This window comes from Cotesia glomerata, linkage group LG3 (assembly GCF_020080835.1).
Source record: "Cotesia glomerata isolate CgM1 linkage group LG3, MPM_Cglom_v2.3, whole genome shotgun sequence".
In the NCBI taxonomy this organism is placed as follows: domain Eukaryota; kingdom Metazoa; phylum Arthropoda; class Insecta; order Hymenoptera; family Braconidae; genus Cotesia; species Cotesia glomerata.
In genome coordinates, this window is record NC_058160.1 from 3,201,921 (window position 1) to 3,216,958 (window position 15,038).

Here is a 15,038-nt window from a genome sequence, read left to right on the forward strand (position 1 = left end):
TAAAAAATGATCTTATGATGTGTAAAAAGTATAAAATAATGTTAGTAAATTTCTAATACAAGCAACGTTAATATTTACAAAGTAAAATGTTAAATTTTAAACGCAACGCTAAAAATCAAACTGTAATTATTGACTTGCTTGTACTGGTAAAATGTAAATTTTAAAAGTATAATTTTTACTGTTTCAAATGTTAAATTCTCCCAGAGTGAGACCCCCTTCTTTTTCATCTGAGTTCCCCTTCTCCTCATAATATGGACTATATATTGAAATGGCAATTTTTACTGTTTGAAACTGTAATTTTTTAAGATGAAAGACTCGTTATTTACTATAGTGACAGCTACTAATCACTTATTTTGGATACTAAATTATCAATTGTGGATTTTATACTTTCTACATTAAATTCTGTAATATTTATATTTTTGCCACCCCGATGTCCGCTTTACTGTTTTGAACTATAAAAATTAACCGGAATCTGAGTGAATATTACAGTTTACTTTTTTCCGTGTATCAAAATTACATTTATTAATTTTCTTACTGAAAATTATTATTATTATTATTATTATTGTTCTAAATTTTTGGATAATGACAATATTATTTATTAATATTTCAAATTATATCAAGTTACATTTATTTTAAAAATAAAAATTAATTTTATAATACATTTTAATTAATGAAATTTTCTTTGAATTATAATTTAATTGAATAGTAAATAGTAGAGAAAAGTTAATTATTGATTTCAATCAGTATAATTATTGGCGTTCTATCAAATGCTAAAAATGTGTTCAATTTTGTCGAATATATTATGATAATATCATTATCTCCCGCGTAAAAATGGTATGATATCATTATGAAGCTCATAATGAATATCATAATGAATCTCATATTTTGACCCTAATATGAGATTCATATTAGAGCTATATCAATACATTTGAAACCCGTAACATGTAAAATACTTATAGGAACGAATTTTTTTTTTAAGTAGATTAGTAAAATTTTTATTTTTTCTGTTAATTAGAAGAAATGTATAATGATTGAGAAAAACAGTATTTTTATCATGCACTATACTATTGAACTATTTAACTTTCCTCTTTGACTTTCTTAACTTGGAAGAATATTTAGAAAAACACTGACTATCTTGTTTTAAAAAAAATTTTCAACTGAAAAAATTTTTTCGTCTTTAGATAATTATTTTTTATTTTGAAAAAAATTTAAATCGTCCTAAAAATTTCTTTAATTTAATTATTTTGCATTAATTCCTGTATATAGTTGTGACTCAATAACTTTATATCACGATTTAAAAAGGCTAACAATATCATTATGATTTTATGCAGATATGACCATCATTAAATTCTCAATTCAATTCAATATCATTATGATTTCATAATGAAATTATGTTAATATCATCATGGAGATACTATCCTAACGAATTTCCAACAGTAATAAAAATTTTTTTCTTGAATTATGAATAAAAGGCAACAATATCATTAAAATATCATAATGAATTTGAAAAATTTCAGCCTGATTCCATCATGAGTTTACGCAGATACTATTATGACTTCATTATGAAATTATGCGTTTGTCACTATGGATTGGTCACGAGTCCTCATGTGACCGATCCGTGTAGATCAAATTTTATAATAAAACATAATCAAATTACTAGAAATTTTCTTTCTCCAACAAGAAAAATAAAAACTTTATAATCTAATTAAAAAAAAATTCGTTTCCATAAATATTTTACTTATTACAGGCTTCAAATGTATTGATATGGCTTTTATATGAATCTCATATTAGTGTCAAAATATGAGATTCATTATGAGCGTCATAATAATATCATATCATTTTTACACGGGCTAGATTAAGATTGTCGATAAACCAATAATAAACTGAAGAAGATAAAAAATTTCAAAATTTAATAACTTCGTTGGTTTTGAAGTTAAATTAATTTTTCAGTTATGACATAAAAATATCGAGAAATTTTATTTTTAAAATTTTTAATAAAGGTTTAAATGTTATGTGCACGTACAGTATTGTAAATGTTTATAATTTTTAATTTAAAAAAAAATTTTGAACTAAACATTTGAAATTTTTAAAATTGTCATAAAAATTTCTTTATAGGAAAATTAATTCTCTACAACAAGGATCTTTTATTTATTTCTGGTATTTTCAATATTTTACTCAAAATTCTAATTTTAACAATCAAATTAATTTAGTATAGTCAAATTTATTTATATAGGTATAGTCAAATTTTCTGCATAGCTGAAAAAAATAACTGAGTAATTTTTTCATTTCAACTTCACAATTACTCCATGGAAATTTTTTTTAAAAATCTACCGTGAAAGCAAAATTTGTATTTAATAAAATAAAAATCAAATTAGTTTAATAAAATTCCAATATATGCAGGATTTAATTAAAAACAAAACGTATAAGTTCACGGTTGGCTGAGTGGCTATCAAAATGATCCATCCACGAAATTTTAACCCTGCAAATTAACTTAAAATATAAAAAAATCCGTGCAACGCTCGTGAATAGACGATTGTTGATAAAAATGCTGTATGAAATTGAAGCTGTACTGATCAAAGTGTACGATATATATAACTGCCGACGTTACGCCTCTCAGTTTCATTCAATTATTACTTTACTGTTATTTCCATATCCATTTTTACGAAACATTATGTCAAAGTTACCTTAGTTTTATCAAAAGCTTTGTATGATATCAGGATATCGAAAACCCGCCCGGATGTGGCTAAATTTATTATTCATTTTGTAATTCCTCGTACTGACGAATACATTCTTTCAATTTTTTAAGTATTCATTATCTGATTCCCTACATAGAGTTTATAAAATTCTGTATCATTTTAATTTAATGCATAAAAACTGGTAATAATTAATTCCATGCATGGTTTATAAATTTATACTTGACAATACTCTCTGCACAATTATCGGATCCAATGTTTTGCAATTTTATTTATCAATATGTAATGAAAATCTTTTGATAATGGACTTTGACATGAAAATCCGACTACATATAAAATATTGAATATTAAATTACAGAAGAATGGATTCTGTCTTTTATTACACATATCAGTTTAGTTAATAAATTATTAATTTTAAAATGGATAATTTAATTAATTAAAATTATTCATTAAACTTGAAAAATAAAAAATTTAATTTCTATTAAAAAAATAGTTGAAAATTTTCTTATAACTCAAATATTTTTTTCAAATTTTCAATTTCAAACTTTGACAATTAATCAATATTTTCAATTACTTGTCTAAGATCTAAGTACTGAAAAATCTATTGTTTATAGAGGAACTAACTGGTACAACCTCTCACCGGAAATTTTAAATGAAAACCGGATACACATTTTTAAAATTGATCTAAAAGAATATATAAAGAAAAACATTAAACACTTTGATAAATTGAATTGTATTCATTAATATTTTTTGTAATATTTTAAGTCAATTAAAATGTCATGAAAATTTTGTAAAACATTAGGTATAACTTGTAAGTAGCTGTTCTAGCTAAATAAGCGATTATTATTATTACTAGCGACCTTGCAGTCACTATGTGACTGCTGTGACTTATGAACTATAAATAAATAAAATTTTTCTTTATTAAATAATGACTTTTGTTAAATTGCACTGTACTTTTTTAACTATTGACGTTTTTAAAGATATAAGTTCATAATGATGTTACACTCATCAAGAGCTTTCATTTGAGTACCCACATGCATTTTGATATATTTTTCACAAATAGATAATATCTATTAGATATATATAACATATATAAAATATATGAAAAATTGATGTGGGTACTCAAATGAAAGGTCTTGATGAATGTAACATCGGGATGAGCTTATATCTTTAAAAATGTCAATATTTCACATAATTATGTTAAATTGCACTGTACTTTCTTAACTATTGACGTGTTTAAAGATATAAGCTCATCCCAACGTTACACTCATCAAGAGCTTTCATTTGAGTACCCACATGCATTTTGATATATTTTCCATATATACATATATATAATATATATAAATATATGAAAAATTGATGTGGGTACTCAAATGAAAGCTCTTGATGAGAGTAACATCAAGATGAGCTTATATCTTTAAAAATGTCAACAGTTCTCAAGATACAAGGTCATTTCTTACTTATGTATCTTAAGATAGAGCATTTCCGAATGCAGCCTAAATACTTATCATTATAAATTGACTATTGGTGAGAATGATATGAAACCTTGAAAAGGAACAACTCCAGGTCAAGACTTTTCCAACGATACCAAATTGAACCATAAAAACCCATTTTATCATATAAATCCACTGGCCACAAAATTTTGCTTATTCGCTTAATATAGATTATTTGATCACCCGAGTAATATTAATTCCTATCGAGTTAAATTAAAAAAACTTTACAATAACTACACGGAAAAAAGAAAACTCGAAAAATTACAGTATAAAATGTTAGATCGGTCCCGTCGTAATCAAAACTAGAAAAATTAAGTTTGAAATAACATTTTTCTAAATTCAATTTTTTAATTTAATATTCAGAGTTTTCAATGTAAATATTACATTCTACAATGTAATTTTTATAAAATCTGTAATAATTACATTAGAAACTGTAATTTTTCCAGTTTTCATCACGAAGCGCCACGTTGCATTATATACTGTAATTTTTCGAGTTATCTTTTTTCCGTGTAGACCATTATTTTTACTATTTAATCCTCTCCGTGTGATTTAAGTAAATTTTTTTTTATTCAAAAATTTTTCTCTTGACTCAAGATAATTATTTTATCAGTGTGATTTTCCGTAGTAAGTACCTCAGCGGAGAGGATGAAGATATAGACATCTAATACAAATAGTTGTTCAAACACAGGAATTAAGTATTGAAGAGGAATTTGAATGGCTACTTCATGAGAGCACGTCCGCTAACAAACGTATTGTCATCGTATTGTGGCTCTTAGCACATCCACAACTCAAACTGTAGCTCGACAATTTCCTTCCTGTCTTGTATAAATAAACTAGCTTGTATAAATAATTGATTAATCGAGTAATTATTGAGCTGTTAAGCGTCATATCAGTCTGCAGAAAATCGGGATTTTAAATTCTCTTCATTGTAGGTCATTGAAGAAAGGTCACAGTCGCATAATATGATGAATTATCTAGATTTGTCTGGAATGAATTAAAACTGTATTAATTAAAGTTCGTGTCGAGTTTTAGCGTGGAAGCTTCTAGAAATAGAACGCCGGAAATAGAAGAGAACAGTTACAAGTGATACTTGAACGCATTCATGAGAAGACGAGTCAGCTATAAGGAGATTTTTATAAGAAGAGTTAAGGAAATAAATTAGATCTCAAGAAGAAGTTGGAAATAAAGAATAAGACGCAAATGTAAATAATAATCAAGATAATGAAGAACAAGTACCATAAGAATAAAAATTATAAAAATTGAGTTTTTTTTTTAAAAAACTTTCTTTAGATTTTAAAAGTTATGTTCAGAAAAAAGATTTGATAGAGAATCAAACTCGCAATCTTTTAATATCTTCGACGTTAAATATTTTTTTTTTTTAATTTTTACAAAAAACATTTTTTGATAAATTCTTTTTGTAATAATTTATTTGTTAAAACATCCTGAAAATTTTCATTTAAAAGTTTAATACAGGAACACTCAAGTAATTAATTTTATTTAAGGGGCATTCCATGCGAAATGGGAAAATAACTGAAATTAAAAAATTTCTCTGATTCATTCTAATTTAGTCCTAATTTATTATTAAAAGTTTATATTTTACTAATTTGTAAAAAAAAATTTAATCAATAAGAAAATCGATTTTTTTCTCTTAGTAACTTTTTAGCCGCACTAATTTGTATCCGAGTCAAATGTTGTTTTAATAGTTTTAAGATCAAATTCATTCAATGTTTGTTATTAACTAACATATTTATTATTATAGTTTTAAGAACAAATTTTTTTATGTTCGTTATTAATTAACACCTAAGTTTGTCAAGATCGTGTTGTCAGCATGCTAAATCCTTTATTTGTGTTTTTTAATTAGTTTTTTCTAATTATCCTAAATAATTTATAGTTAAATATTCTTCTTAAAAATATTCTTCTTAAAAATTCTTCATAATTTTGAATGTTTGTAGGATAAATTTTGTATTTTCGAGGGAAGTATTTTTAAAAGTTTAGTGGTCGAACTGAAATTGGACTTTAAGTATACCTTGATAAGAGAGAAGGATTTTTCTTAGTCCCACCAGTTCCACTCAGTCTAATGATAATTACGAGAAATTTAAAAATTAATCGAAGTTTTTGACAAAGGGATGTTGTTAATTAGTTATTCTTCTATATTATAAGATAAATTTTACTATAGTATGAGTTTCAGTCACATAATTATATATAATTGATGGAATTCCAGAGTCAAATGTCCCACCAGTCACTATGGAATGCCCCTTAATTAAACATATACACAGCAAAAAATTTTGTGCCATTTCGTAAAAAAAATTTTTGTTAAATATTTAACACTTTAGTATAATCATTTAAGAGGATTAACCAAAAAAGTGTTAAATTTTCAACAAGAAATTTTTTATTCTGTAGTAATGTTAATTATTTATTAATTTTTACTTTTTATGTTAGTATTTATCAAAAAGACTTGAAAAGAAAATAATATTTATGAAAATTTGCTTCAATGTTTTAAAAAAATCTAATTTTTTTTGAAAAATATAATTAATATTCACAAATTCAAGCTTTTAGATAAATTGATTGAAGTATTTAATAATTTTGCATATAAAATTTATTCTAAATAAAACTTTAACTTTGTAAATTTTTAATATTTAATCTACTTAAAATACATTATATTTTTTAAATGGAAAAAAAATCTAATATTTTAAATTTCTAAAGGAATTTTCGCCTTTAAGAATTATGTTGAAAAAAAAAATATTAAATTGCCCCGACATGGAGTCGAACTCGCGACCTTCTAATAACTTGTTGATAGTTCTTATCTTTAAAGTTCATTAACTTTAATTCAACTATCAATTATCATTATCATTAGCTTTATTTCACGAGGAAAACAATGCAAAGGAGAAGAAAATGCAGAAGAAGAAAAGGAATTCTGTAAATAGAATGCAGTGAAATAAAAGCAAATGGGAGAATTGAAATAAAAATATTGGAGTCGAGCGAGAAGCACCGAAATGCATCTTTCATTTATACCGAAGCTTACTATTACTATTGCTGCTCGGCTCCGTTCTTGTATAGTGAATCCTGTCAGTCCCGAAATCAGTAGTAAAGCCCGAAGACTAGTCCGACCGTGTAGCTTTCAAGACATGAGAAATGCATCTATACTTGTATATGTACCTTTAATCAAGCTTATTCATCCGTCCGCCTACATCGCCGGAACGGTCTGGTCTAGTCCCTCCACTTTAATACCTACATCACTGTCGTGTTTGTCTCCAGTTTCATTCACTGCCGCTCGTTTACTTAGTCCAACGGTATTACCAAACGAATTTAATTCAATTCAACCATCATTCGATCCGACAAACTGTGCTAAGTCTACTATTTTATGTCACTCCGTTAAATCAAATATCTAGTATATTAATCGTCGATTTTCAATTTCATACCTGGTAAAAAAAAAATTTCTTGATTTAAGAAAGATATTTTGAAGACAGTCTTTTGCTTTGATTTTTCTTGAATCAAGTTGATTAATTTTTTTTTTCAGTCTACACGGAAAAAAGTAAACTGTAATAAATAATAGTCGATTTACGATAAGTAATGATCGGTCCACCGACAATTGGTCCCACGACATTTCACCCCCGATTGTGTCACTCACTGACTTGTCTATACAACAAATTTAACTACAAATTAATATTGCACGCCTCATAGCGCGAAGCGCGTGAGGTTGTGCTTTATACTCGACTCGTCAAGGTTAAGCAATTTTGTGATCTTTAAATGCCTCTATCACAACCATATTACATTTATACAATAATATAAGTAGATGTACACCGAAAAAACACTTAAATTAAACCATTTTTTACTTTCGAAAATCATTTCATGTTGCTATTTTGAAAAAAAAAAACGTTTTGAAAAAAATTTTACGTGGACGTCCGGATGTCACCCCATTTTGGATGTACCAACGATTACTCCCGAACAAATTGATATTTCAAGACCGGACCTTTTTTATTAGTTTATGAATTCGATGAACTGGGTCCGTATTTCATATCAGTGGCCCAGTTTACGTATTTTTTTTTTTTTTAATTGAATTTTTATTAAAATTCACTACGATACAACCGTACAAAGCCAAACGAACTTTTCTTATTTGTCACGTGAAAACTATGGCGCCACTTGATCAAGCTGGATTTTTTTAGACTAAGTGCGCATAAGACAAGAAAAAAGGGCGTGGATATTTAAAAAAAAAATAAAAAATACTCTGTAAGAAATTACTTAATTATAATTCTTTTTTTTTTTTAATTAATTACACAGTTAATTTTTTTCTTAAAAAATGAATGAGTGTTATGAGGCGTGCACTTTTGGATTTTCCAAACTTTTTGTTATTTACCGTAAGATGGACGGTGGTGTTTACTCAAGTCAGGTCTTAATAGGTGACTGAATGGTAGTTACGGGCAGTGTCTCGGATACCTTAACTGGTAGAGCCTTTGGCGCGTAACCGAACGACCCGGGTTCGAGTCCCGGTCCGGGCTGTCCGAATTATATTTTTACAGTTACCAAAAAAAAAAAAATTCCTACTGAGTAAAAAAAGGTCCCCCCTTCCCCCCTTTATAATGTATTCACCCAATTCCCAAATTTGTCGCGGACATTATGACGCTGACACAACATCGCGGGATGAGTTGTCCTGGGATCAATTGTCGGTTGACCGTAATGATCAACTGCTAAAAATTACCATTTCAAACAGTAAAATCATGATTTTACTATTCATTTTATAATATTTACCATTTAAACGTTACAATTTACTCTTTAAATGGAAGAAAATACTATTTTAAACAGTAATATTCGCTATGTAAATGTCTAAAATGTTAAAGTATGATAATTAAGAATTCAGACTTTGATATTTATCATTTCGTACCTAACAAATGATCTTATGATATGTAAAAAGTATAAAATAAAGTTAGTAAATTTCTAATGCAAGCAACGTCAATATTTACAAAGTAAAATGGTAAATTTTAAACGCAACGCTAAAAATCAAACTGTAATTATTGACTTGCTTGGACTGGTAAAATGTATATTTTAAAGTATAATTTTTACTGTTTCAAATGTTAAATTCTCCCAGAGTGAGACCCCCTTCTTTTTCATCTGAATTCCCCTTCTCCTCATAATATGGACTATATATTGAAATGGCAATTTTTACTGTTTGAAACTATGATTTTTTAAGATGAAAGAGTCGTTATTTACTATAGTGACAGCTACTAATCACTTATTTTGCATACTAAATTATCAATTGTGGCTTTTATACTTTCTACATTAAATTCTGTAATATTTATATTTTTGCCACCCCGATGTCCGCTTTACTGTTTTAAACTATAAAAATTAACCGGAATCCGAGTGAATATTACAGTTTACTTTTTTCCGTGTAATGATAGAAATAATTTTTCATTTTATAATGAAAAAAATCGCTGAAATTTTTTATAAAAAAATTAACTTCAGGAGAGAAAACTATAATAAAAAATTTAATTGACTCGAATGAAGCTGAGAAATTTTTATCCAAGGAATTTTTTGACTAAAGTAAATTTTTAGAGATTCAAAAATTTTTGTGTTTGATTTATTTCAAGTAAAATATTTTTTCGAACCAAAAATATAAAATTCTTAAAGAAAAATTAAATTATTATTTTAGAAAATAGAAATTAATATTTTTATTCTTTAATTAAAAGATTAAAAATTTTGAATCAAGTTTTCTTAAAAACAATTTTTTCTTCAATTAAAATTATTTCTTTTGAATCAATTTTTTTAATCTACCTCAAGTTATTTTATAAAAAATCAAATTTACAATTATATAAATTAATTCACTGAGCTTGACGTCTACTTTATATTAATAATTTAAAATTTAATTAAAAATACTTTTTTGTAAAATAAATCTAATTAAAACCTAATGGAGAAATAATTAACTATAATCCCAAGTAATTAAACAGGAGTACTGAGCAAACAATTTTAAACAATTCACTCATTATTTATTGGAACATGTAATTAATAATAACAGTTCGGAATGAGATTGCTGTACGCTCGAAAAAAAGCGTAAAAATAAACAATGTTGTGTAATTAATTGACAATTGAGGTGAGACCGAGCAGTTATTGCTGCACAATCAATACTGCAAACTGGGTATTATTTGACTGAATAAATTCATCTGGGCGAATGTATCGGATAAATATACACGCGTATACCAGAAATCTCTGGACTATTTCCGTTCATCATTTAAATAGTTTACTTTCAGCCTCCTCTCACCTGTATTTGTACAGCAACATCGAATTTAAAAAAAAATATTTTTAACTGCAGTCCACCTCGGATTCCAGACGCACTAGCTGAAAAATATTTCGTACCATCCCCACACTCAGTTATTTTATTGTCCTCAATCACTCCGAATTGATGGTGTTTGGTAAAATCGGATGTGACAGCGCCAGTGAAAACCGCATAATGCTAAAAAATATCCGTTTGGGAAAATTCAGATCGTAAATTTATCGTTCTCTCCTCGGCGATAAAAAATTCAGTCAATATGTATGTATGTTATGTATTTTATATTATATATTAATGGAATAATTGATAAAACTGATATGCAAAAAAAAATAAATGTAAAGTTATTGAATTTTTTGTTACTGTCACAATTATAATATTGATATCGGATAAAAAACTTTTTTATAAAATATCAGAACCATTAAATTGACTAATTGAATTTTTTATGATATGAATAAATTGTTTTTTTAAATGAAAACATTTTCAACTGATTGAATTTATAAATTAATAACAAAAATTTAGTTTTTAAAGTGCACTTTATTCTCATATAAATTTAGCGTAATGCTAATTTTAATGTAACATTTATTGGAACTACGAGGGTAAAAAATATTTTTAAATATCCGGATACATCATTATTAATTCAATTATATTTTTAAAAATATAATCCATTAACAAAATAATTTATTTGGAACAAGAATATTTCTCTTGGATTAAATAATTTTTTTTTTTCAATGCACTGACAAAAAAAATTAACCTCGTTTTAAAAAAATTGAACAAATAATATCTTTTTAATGAGTTTGATCATTTTTGATGAATTAGAAAAATTCTTTAATCAAAAAACTTTTCTACAAATAAGTTTTATTTAAGCCAATAATTTTTTTGTTTTATTTAAAATGGTATTTTTTATTCAAGAATTTTTTTCTTGAATCATTTTAATTTTTTTATCCATGTAGGATCTTGAAATAAATTTCTTACCCACATTAATACACAGAAAGAAAAATTTCTTGACTGCACGGAAAGAACAATAACCCACTGTACATCCTCGTATAGTATACTCCGTGGTATTTGTAGTGAAAAAAAATTTCAGACTATAGTCAATATCCTTCAAAGTATACTAAATCTGACCAAAAACAGTTTCACTGTAAAAAAATCGCGCCAAGTCCACGTTCATAAGACTATTAAGAAAAAAAAATTTGTTTTTTTCTTTACAAAAAGATATAAAATAAAAAAATTAAAAAATCCAAGTAACCGATATAATTGTTTATGATTTTCGGAAATTAAAAAAAATTTTGTTGTAAATTTAAAAGTTAAAAAAAAATTTTGTAACGTATTTAGTGTGCGTGGTTGCAAAATATTTTACTTTTAATGAAATTCGTAAAATTTATTTACTAGACTTTAAAAAAATTGAAATACACAATGACGCACACCAAGTACGTTCCATAAATTTTTTTTTAATTTTTAAATTTACAATAAGATGGAAAGTATAGTTTAGAGTAAATTAGTATGCTATTATTTAATACTATTGATGGACGGTGTGGCTTAATGTATATAGAATAAGCGAAAGGAAATTAAGTATAGACCGGATAGCTCAAATGGTAGAGTAGCCGACATGTCCGGAAGGTTCTGGGTTCGAATCCCAGTCCGAGCTATCTAATAATTTTTTCTCGCATATTCTATAAACTCACATTAAGATGATCCTCTACACATTCCTTTCTCAATCCTTTCCTACCAATATCCTGTTACGTGAATGTGGAACGCTTCACGTAATAATTACCGTAACTCCTATTCTTTCCCGCTTCACAGCATTATTTATATTTGTAAAAATGTGGAACGCTTCACGATTTTGCGTGTCATCCTTGCAAATTTTTACAAATATAAATAATGCTGTGATGCGGGAAAGAATAGGAGTTACGGTAATTATTACGTGAAGCGTTCCACATTCACGTAACAGGATATTGGTAGGAAAGGATTGAGAAAGGAATGTGGAGAGGATCATCTTAATGTGAGTTTATAGAATATGCGAGAAAAAATTATTAGATAGCTCGGACTGGGATTCGAACCCAGAACCTTCCGAAGACATGTCGGTTACTCCACCATTTGAGCTATCCGGTCTATACTAAATTTCCATTCGCTTATTGTAATAGATATTATTTATAATAGATAGTAGATAATTTAATATTATTACTACTATTGAGCAGCGGGCGGAAAATTGACGCTTTCCGCCCGGAGGGGAGAAAAATTTTTTTTTTCGCTCAAGTGAACCTTTTTTTCTGTGTACAAAAGTTAACTTGATTAAAGAGAAAAAATCTTGAACCAAGAATACTAATACTTTTTTGAGTAAAATCATATTCTTAAACTTTTTTATCAATGCATCAATTATTAATCTTATAAAGTCTTGTTACTGTATAGTTTTCAGAATAACTTAATACTGTCTATTTCGAAGCTTAAAATAAACTTTTAAATAAAAATCTTCCAGGCTAAAGTCTTCCCCGAAAATGATGAAACAGATAACAATAAAATAGGTGATTAAACTTTTGTTACAAAAGAGTCGAACAAACTCAAAGTTGGTCATAAAATGAAAACTTGACGTACAATAAACTAAACTTGACGAATAGCGGTTGAATATTCCTAGCAAAGCAGAGTAGACTGTTGTTTAAACGGATTTGCATTTACGAGTTAATTTAAGGAAAATATATAAACTAAGCGTGCGCGATAGTTTCAAATCTCACTGCACAATTCGCAGTTCAATAATTGTGTGCCTATGTAACTATATATTAATGCAAATAATACATAATATATACATAAACCATTATTGTTGTTTCAGATTGTAGATTGCAGTTGCATGTAGGATGCGGGATGCGTCATAAAGGGAATAATGTGACGTCTTGAACAGGAGGATTCTGTTCCATATGCCATATGTGTCAACTTAGGCACCACGAATCACCACACACCCATCCCGGTTTACTGCTAGATAGAATATGTCTACATTGGTTCAGCTATTTGCTACCGACTGTCTATCTGTCTTCTGTCTGTCTATCTCCGTGATTCCACGGAAGCGTTTTATTTACTGGAGCATGCAAGGGCGAGGTTTGTTTACAATTCATTATTATTTACTCATCTTTTTTTACTGATCCACGCCGCTTATGCAAACGCCAGTCCAGATAATATTTTCTGTGGCAATAAATGATCAAATAGTGGATCAATAAATTCAATGAAAGTTTCAGAATTCATATTTTTAGTAGTATTTCTCTTCAATTTGAAGAAGATATTTTTACAACTTTTAAATAAATGTGCGGACCATTTTTTCGAAAATTGAATCCAAGCCAATAACTTTCTCAATTTTTTTAAATTTTGAATTTTTATTACAAAAAAATCAAAACTTTCAATTTCTAAAGCGCACTGATAGAAGGATTTGTTTATAGTTAAAAATATTTGTTAATATTTAACAAATCATTTATTAGAGACAACTTTTTAGTATTAAACAAATATTTCTTAGTATCTAAAAAAATTTATTAATAATTAATAAATGAATATCAGATTTATTAAATACAAACAAATCATTTTAAGTACTAAGAAATATTTGTTTAATACTAAAAAGTCGTCTCTAATAAATGAATTGTTAATTATTAAAAAATATTTTTTAATACAAATAAATCCTTCTATCCGTGCGGGAAGTTGAAAGATTAAAATTTTTTTTTAAAACCTTAAAAATCTGTCATAAAAAATTTTTTTTTCATTTCTTCAGTAAACTTTTGCATTTCTAACATTCTTAAATTCAAGAATTTTTTTTAATATACACAGAAAAAAAATTAACTTAGTTCGAAAAAATCATTGTGAAGTGCTTCATCGTTTTAATTTAAGTAAAATAATTCTTAAACTAAGAAATGATTTTCAAATAAATTTTACTCAATTCAAGAATTATTTGTCTTTATTAAGAAGGGTTTACATTTTTTCTCTCTCTCGCCCTCTATTGGACAAACGAAAGTATCTCTGTCATACTTGTACATTTTATGGAATCTTAAAACGCATTTTATGCATAAATAAATGAAAATTTTCTAAAAAAGCGCTTCGCTCTTCGATAGATAATTTAATTAAAAATAATTTCTAAGATAAAAATAATTTCTAAGATAAAAAATTTTTCCACTCGATTAAAGTTCATCGAACTATTCAAAATTATTTTCTCAGTAAATTTTCCTCTGGAATAAAATTAATTTTTTTATCAGTATAAATTAGATATTGATTTCCAAACCAATCAACTCCGAATTTTTCTCCCACCCCTTCGGACCAAAGTCATAACTCTCTTCTATAGAACATGAACATGAACGCGTCAACTAACTACCACACCCAAGTACACAGACTATCTCAATAATAATCTAGTGCATATTTCTCCAGCCTGGGTGAGCGCTATCGTCACATGGTGACAGACGCGTTTAGCCGTAGAATCCGCTTAACGCCTCCACGAGCCATAAGAGAAAACAACCGCCCTGATGGCGTGGGTGGGCTCACTACAATAGACACACACTCACACCAGGAAAGTCAATTTATTGACGCGTATCCAGAAATACCTCACCTCTTCTCTGATGCAAGTGTGTTGGA

At 27.3% G+C, this 15,038-nt stretch overlaps 1 protein-coding gene across 7 annotated transcripts in view; it reads left to right on the forward strand.

The window, feature by feature from the left end:
* The first annotated feature begins 13,290 nt into the window (after positions 1-13,290).
* Positions 13,291-15,038, forward strand: part of LOC123262133 — a 32,241-nt gene continuing 30,493 nt past the window's right edge. For 4 of the 7 annotated variants that reach the window (XM_044724223.1, XM_044724229.1, XM_044724225.1 and 1 more), the window contains exon 1: positions 13,293-13,529. The gene's annotated coding sequence lies outside the window, so the exon portion shown is untranslated. Of the gene's footprint in view, positions 13,530-15,038 lie in introns of all 7 variants that reach the window. The other 3 variants (XM_044724227.1, XM_044724228.1, XM_044724230.1) reach the window with 3 other exon arrangements.